Source organism: Triticum aestivum, chromosome 7B, assembly GCF_018294505.1.
Source record: "Triticum aestivum cultivar Chinese Spring chromosome 7B, IWGSC CS RefSeq v2.1, whole genome shotgun sequence".
Taxonomy (NCBI): domain Eukaryota; kingdom Viridiplantae; phylum Streptophyta; class Magnoliopsida; order Poales; family Poaceae; genus Triticum; species Triticum aestivum.
Window position 1 is genome coordinate 678,092,334 of NC_057813.1, and position 6,638 is coordinate 678,098,971.

At 47.4% G+C, this 6,638-nt stretch overlaps 1 pseudogene; it reads left to right on the forward strand.

Annotated features, from left to right (window-relative positions):
* Positions 1–547: 547 nt before the first annotated feature.
* LOC123158428 (ethylene-responsive transcription factor ERF086-like) lies at positions 548–6,397 on the forward strand (annotated as a pseudogene).
* The last annotated feature ends 241 nt before the right edge of the window (positions 6,398–6,638 follow it).

The window sequence follows — 6,638 nt, forward strand, 5'->3', positions numbered from 1 at the left end:
GGTAGGAGCACCGCCCCGGCGAGTGGGATCTGGTCTAGCCGGTTGGCTTTCATCGGCATGGCGTGTGCTTTGGTCGCTCGTGGAGAGAGAAAGAGCTGGGGAGGAAGAAGAGCGGTTGGCAGATGGATAAGGCCGTAGATGTGTGGCTAGGAAAGAGGGAAAGAGGGTGTTGCAAGTGGGCCTGGATGCGTGGACGAGCGACTTGGCGCAACAAGGAAAAACGGATCGCACGCCCCATGCGCGACCGGCGGAAGACTCAGCCAGTGCGCCGGGTATAAACGTTTCCCAAAGTGAAAAGGAACAATGCAAGCTGTAAGGCGGTTCTATACGTGCACGCCATGATATATATTTTTTGTCAGTGTTAACAACCACTCCCTATTCATGGTGGGGCGGCGTGGTTCCAGTGAGGCTGAAATGTGCGTATGCGACGCATGGCTTGATGCCGGAGGCTGGGCTGCGCAAGACCCGCTGTTAAACCCCATCGTCTTGCACACATCAGGCATCCACCTCAAAGTGCATCCACCTCCGTTCGACTGTGGTATAGGCCATGGCAGCCGCAGCAGCGGGTGAGAGCAGCAGGTTAACTAGGGTGAGAAAGAAGGGGGATGGCAAGTTCACCGCAGTTATGAAGCACCCGGTGACGAAGACATTGTTGTGGCTGGGGACGTACCAGTCCCCTGAGGTCGCCGCGTGCGCCTACGACCTCGCGGCTAGGGAGCTGAAGGGCACAATGGCAAAGCTCAACTTCCCCTACCCTCCGCCGGCCAAACTGGTAATGGAGGTGATTGCTGCACCGAGGCACCGTAGCCGCGGTCACGACGCACATGCACCACTCTTTCAGGTTGTTAAATTTTCACCGGACCCCACAGCACCGCCTCCACCACCGCCCAAGCTGGTAGTTTACTCTTCCTTCCACTTTGAAGCGCCGCTACAGACACCCCACCGGTGCCTGCATACCCGTTCCTGCACATCCCGCTTCCGGCACGTGCATGTCTCAGCCTGCAGCCGGTGCATGTGCACGCACCTGCTCCACAGCCACAACAGCCTATCCAACGGATGCAGATCATGGCGCAGACGGAAAGCTGCATAAGCTCCTCAAGGGTCTTAGAGTAATTCTATAGGGATAGGAGAGGCTGTTTAACTTGTACCTCAATTCTATCTCTTCTTCTCCCGTATCTCTCTGTAACGACCTGTTTGGTCTATCTCTCTGATCTCTCTTGATTTCTCTCTGTAACTTGTGTACCAAGGCATTTGCCCAATATATACAATACGGCCCGAGACAAAGGGTTCTATACTTCCCAAATACTTTCACATGGTAACAGAGCCTCTTCCTCATTAGATTCAATGAGATCGCATCTAGCTACCTTTGCGACAGAGATCATGTCTACCACCTCCGCCATGTCACCCAGCACCATGGGCGCAATCACCACCACCTCCTCCTCCACCTTTGCCTCCCCATCCACAGCCACCCGTACCTTCCACGGATCGCCACCACGGGAGAAGCTGACAAGGGGGAACTCACTGCTATGGAAGGCCATCGTGCTGCCACAGATCAAGGGTGCTCAGATGGAGCACTACCTCGATGAGAAGAGCCCACCACCGCCGGCCACTCTCACCATCACCAAGGACAGCAAAGAAGAGCAAGTCAACAACTTTGCACAAACTCTCTGGTATGCACAGCAGCAACAAGTTCAAGGGTACTTGATGGGTTCCTTTTCCCGCGAGATCCTTTCACAGGTTGGCACGCTCCAGAAGCCGGGCGAGGTGTGGCGCGCCATCAATGAAATGTTTGCTACTCAGAGCCAAGCACAGGCGATCAACACCCGCATCGAGCTCACCAACCTAAAATTAAAAAGTAACATGGCCATGGCAGAGTACCTTGGCAAAATCAAGAGCCTCACCGATGAAGTTGCGTGCACCGCTGTGGCACTCTCCGATCCTGAGATCGTACGTCTCCAAGATCCTTGCTGGCCTCGACATGGATTACAATCCAGTCGTCTCTGCCCTTGCTCCATGGGTGGAACCCCTCACGGTTCCAAAGCTGCATAGCCAGCTGCTCAGCTTTGATGCCCGCCTCACCCTCCTCCATGGCGGCGATCTACGGCAATCTTCTGCATACTCCCCTTAACAGGGTCGCGGCCGTGGCCATGGTCACCAGGGCGCCAACCATGGTGGTGATCACGGACGTGGCGCTTCTTCGGGCGATGGTGCCCGCTCTGGTGGTGGCTACGTCAACAACAATGAGGATGGCGGCTACGGCACCAACAATGGGGATGGCGGCTTCAACTCCAACAATGGCCGCCTCAACTCTTCATCACGTGGCCACCCTCATTGTCAACTCTGCAAGAAGGCTGGTCATGAGGTCATTGATTGCTGGCATCGGTTTGATGAAAATTTTGTCCCGTATGCTCGTTTGGTTGTAGCCACTATGCGCGAGCAAGGAGGGGATGGCATCTGGTATGTTGACTCTGGTGCTAGGGACCACGTCACCAATGAGCTAGAGCAACTTGCCCTTCGCGAGATGTATCACAGCAGCGACCAGATCCACACCACTAGCGGCAGAGGTATGGATATTTGTCATATTGCTCAAGCTTCACTTAATTCCCCTAATCTTCAAAGTGATCTAGTTCTTAGGGATGTTCTCCATGTTCCACAAGTTGACAAAAATCTTTCCTCTATGTCTCGTTTAGCCACCGACAACAATGTCTTCTTTGAAACTCACCCTCGTTATTTTTTTCATCAACGATCGGGCAATGAGGGCACTTCTCTACCACAGTAGATGCATTGGAGGACTCTACCCCATCTCACCTGAAGCACTTAGCCTCAAGCGTCATCACGTCTACTCCGTCGTCACGCCCTCTTTGGCACGGTGGCATCAAAGATTAGGACATCCCTCATCAATCATAGTTAGGCAAGTAGGCAATAAAGACAATCTTCCTTTGTCACATAGTTCAAATAGTGAGTCTATTTGTGAAGCCTGTCAATGTGCCAAGAGCCATGAGCTTCCTTATCCTAAGTCCACTAGTGTGTCTCATGCTCCCTTAGAGCTTATTCTCAGTGATGTATGGGGTCATGCCAGAGATTCTTTTGGTAGAAAAAAAATACTATGTTAGTTTCATTGATGATTACAGCAAGTTTACATGGATTTATTTGCTTAAGTATAAATCTGAAGTCTTTTCCATCTTCCAAGAATTTCATAAACTTGTTGAGAGACAGTTTGACAGAAAAAAATTATCAGTCTAAAGTGACTGGGGAGGGGAGTATGAGAAACTTTACTCCTTTTTCCGTAGCATTGGGATTACCCACTATGTGTCTTGCCCTCATGCTCATCAGCAGAATGGCTCTGCTGAGCGCAAACACCGTCATATCATTGAAGTTGGTCTCTCTCTTTTAGCTCATGCATCCATGCCCCTAAAGTATTGGGACGAGGCTTTTATCACAGCTACATATCGGATCAGTCGCCTTCCCAGTAAGGTTATTATCAACTCCACTCCTTTAGAACGGTTGTATCATCAAAAGCCAGATTACAATTACCTCAAAAAAAAATTGAGTGTGCTTATTATCCCAATTTACGTCCATACAATCGTCACAAGCTTGAGTTTGGCTCCACACAATGTGTCTTTATTGGGTGCAGTAACCTTCATAAAGGATACAAGTGTTTTGAAATATCTACTGGACGCATTTATATCTCTCGTGATGTTATCTTTGATGAGACACTCTTTCCTTTTTCCACACTTCATCCCAATGCGGGAGCTTTGCTTCGTGCGGAAATAGCACTTCTACTAGACTATGCTACACATCTTGATCACGGGGGTGAATTAACTGATCATGATCATGTGCAAAAATCCAAAGAAAATTGTGTTTCTAATGCCTTTTGTGCAGATTCCTGTCGTCATTTTATGTGCACCACATACAAAATAGGCACGGCCTCCAGTGCTGATTCGGCTGACAACGCACAATCCCAGACGGATCCACGGCAGACTGCAGCGCTAGGCCGCGCGAGATCCCACACTGATTCGTTGTTGCAGCGCACCTTGGTGGCCGACAGCACCGCAGACCAGGCGGACCCCACCAGTCCAGGCGCGTCGCGCCAACCGGCGCTCGCATGCCCCGCGACGCCCATCGGGCAAGGCGCGGGGGGTAGCGAGTTCACGGCTGCCACGTCTCCAGGGGGCCCAACAGCTAACCGTGTCGCGCCAACGCGGGACCCGCCAGTTGCTTCCGACTCGCGAGTCGATCGTGGCCGCGCGTCGAATGTGGAGCAGACCCAATCTTCCTTGGATCAGGAGCCTCATTAGCCTAGATCTTCTGCGGGCAACGTTGCAACAACAGGATCTTCTGCGCCTTCTTCACCTCTTCGTCGACACACAAGGTCTCAATCAGGTATTGTCAAGGAAAAACAATATAGTGATGGTACAATAAAGTATAATCCAACTAAGTGTGCTTTCCTTGCCACTATTGTGAACCTATTAATCTGCATGATGCTCTCGCTAACAAGGATTGGAAGGAAGCCATTGACAATGAATATAATGCACTTATAAAAAATCAGACTTGGCATCTAGTACCACCGCAACATGGTGCTAATGTGATTGATTGTAAGTGGGTATACAAGATTAAAAGAAAATCTGATGGAAGTATAGACAGGTATAAGGCAAGGTTGGTTGCAAAGGGTTTCAAGCAAAGGTTTGGAATTGATTATGATGATACCTTTAGCCCTGTTGTTAAAGCAACTACTATTCGTCTTGTTTTGTCCATTGCTATTTCCAGAGGTTGGAGCTTAAGACAGCTAGATGTTCAGAACGCGTTTCTTCATGGTGTTCTTGAGGAAGAAGTGTTCATGAGGCAACCACCAGGTTATAAAAATCACAGCACACCACACTATGTATGTAAGTTGGATAAAGCCGTATATGGTCTAAAGCAGGCTCCAAGAGCATGGTATTCTAGGTTGAGCATGCAGCTACAACATCTTGGGTTTACATCATCCAAGGCAGATACATCCTTGTTCTTTTATAGCAAAGGCAATATCACTATTTTTGAGCTTGTTTATGTTGATGATATAATTGTTGCTAGTTCATGTCCAGAGGCCACTGCTTGTTTGCTTAAGGATTTAAAACTTGAATTTGCTCTCAAGGATCTAGGTGATCTTCACTATTTTCTTGGCATGGAGGTAAAGCAAATTATAGATGGCATACTTCTTTCACAAGAGAAATATACAGCTGATGTTCTAAAGAGAGTGGTATTGGAGAATTGCAAACCTTTGAGCACACCAATCTCTACCTCAAAAAAACTTACAGTTGACAGTGGAGAAGTTATTGGCTCATAGGATGGAACAAATTACAGGAGCATTGTAGATGCTTTACAGTATCTGACACTTCCACGTCCTGATATCTCTTATTCAGTAAACGAGGTATGTCAATATTTGCATGCTCCTAGAACTACTCATTGGACAGTAGTTAAAAGAATTTTAAGGTATATCCAGTATACTCAAGGGCTTGGACTTTAGATTGTCAAGTCTTCTTCCTTGCTTGTTACTGCATATTCTGATGCAGACTGGGCAGGGCGTGCTGATGATAGGAGATCTACTGGTGATTTTGCCGTGTTTATGGGATCAAATCTTGTGTCATGGAGCGCAAGAAAGCAAGCTATTGTCTCAAGGTCAAGTACAAAGGCTGAATATAAATCTTTGGCAAATTCTACAACTGAAGTGATGTGGATACAAACATTACTTTATGAACTTGGAATTAAAGCTCCACAAGCTGCAAGACTATGGTGTGACAATATTGGTGCAACTTATCTCTCAGCAAATCCTGTTTTTCATGCACGGACGAAACATATTGAAGTTGATTTTCATTTTGTCAGAGAGAGAGTAGCTCGAAAGCTGCTTGAAATTCGGTTTATCCCCACACGGGATCAACTTGCGGATGGGTTTACTAAACCTCTTAGTGAGAGAAGATTAGATGAGTTCATATACAATCTCAACCTTGGCAAAACATCTTGAGGTTTAGATTGAGGGGGAGTATTAGAGTAATTGTATAGGGATAGGAGAGGCTGTTTAACTTGTACCTCAATTCTATCTCTTCTTCTCCCGTATCTCTCTGTAACGACATGTTTGGTCAATCTCTCTCTCTCTGTAACTTGTGTACCAAGGCTTTTTCCCAATATATACAATGCGGCCCGAGACAAAGGGTTCTACGCTTCCCAAATACTTTCACAAAGGGAACCACTAGGGGCTTCCTCTCGCCACCTGGTGTTCAAGAAAGCCAAACAGTTCATCGTTCCCGTCACACCTAGTACTCCAACAGAAGGAACTGCTAACAATTTCACCAAGCTGTGGTATTTCCCTGGTGCTCCTATTGTTTACCCTCAGCCGTGCGCAATATGCACTGAGATCCCATAGTCATGTGCCATCATAATCCAGAGGCAATCTGAATCTATCTATCATATCAATTTTAATTACAAATGTTTTGAATGTTGTTCTCATGTGTCGCTACCATGTAATAGGTGTATTGTAGTGTTGTTTATCATCATGTTGTTTGTTTTTACCAATCATGTAATCTGTTAACTCTTGTCTTGTGTTTTATTTTCGAGTGGGTGCACTGTTGTCTTATGTTACCATACTATATTTTGGGTATGAAACA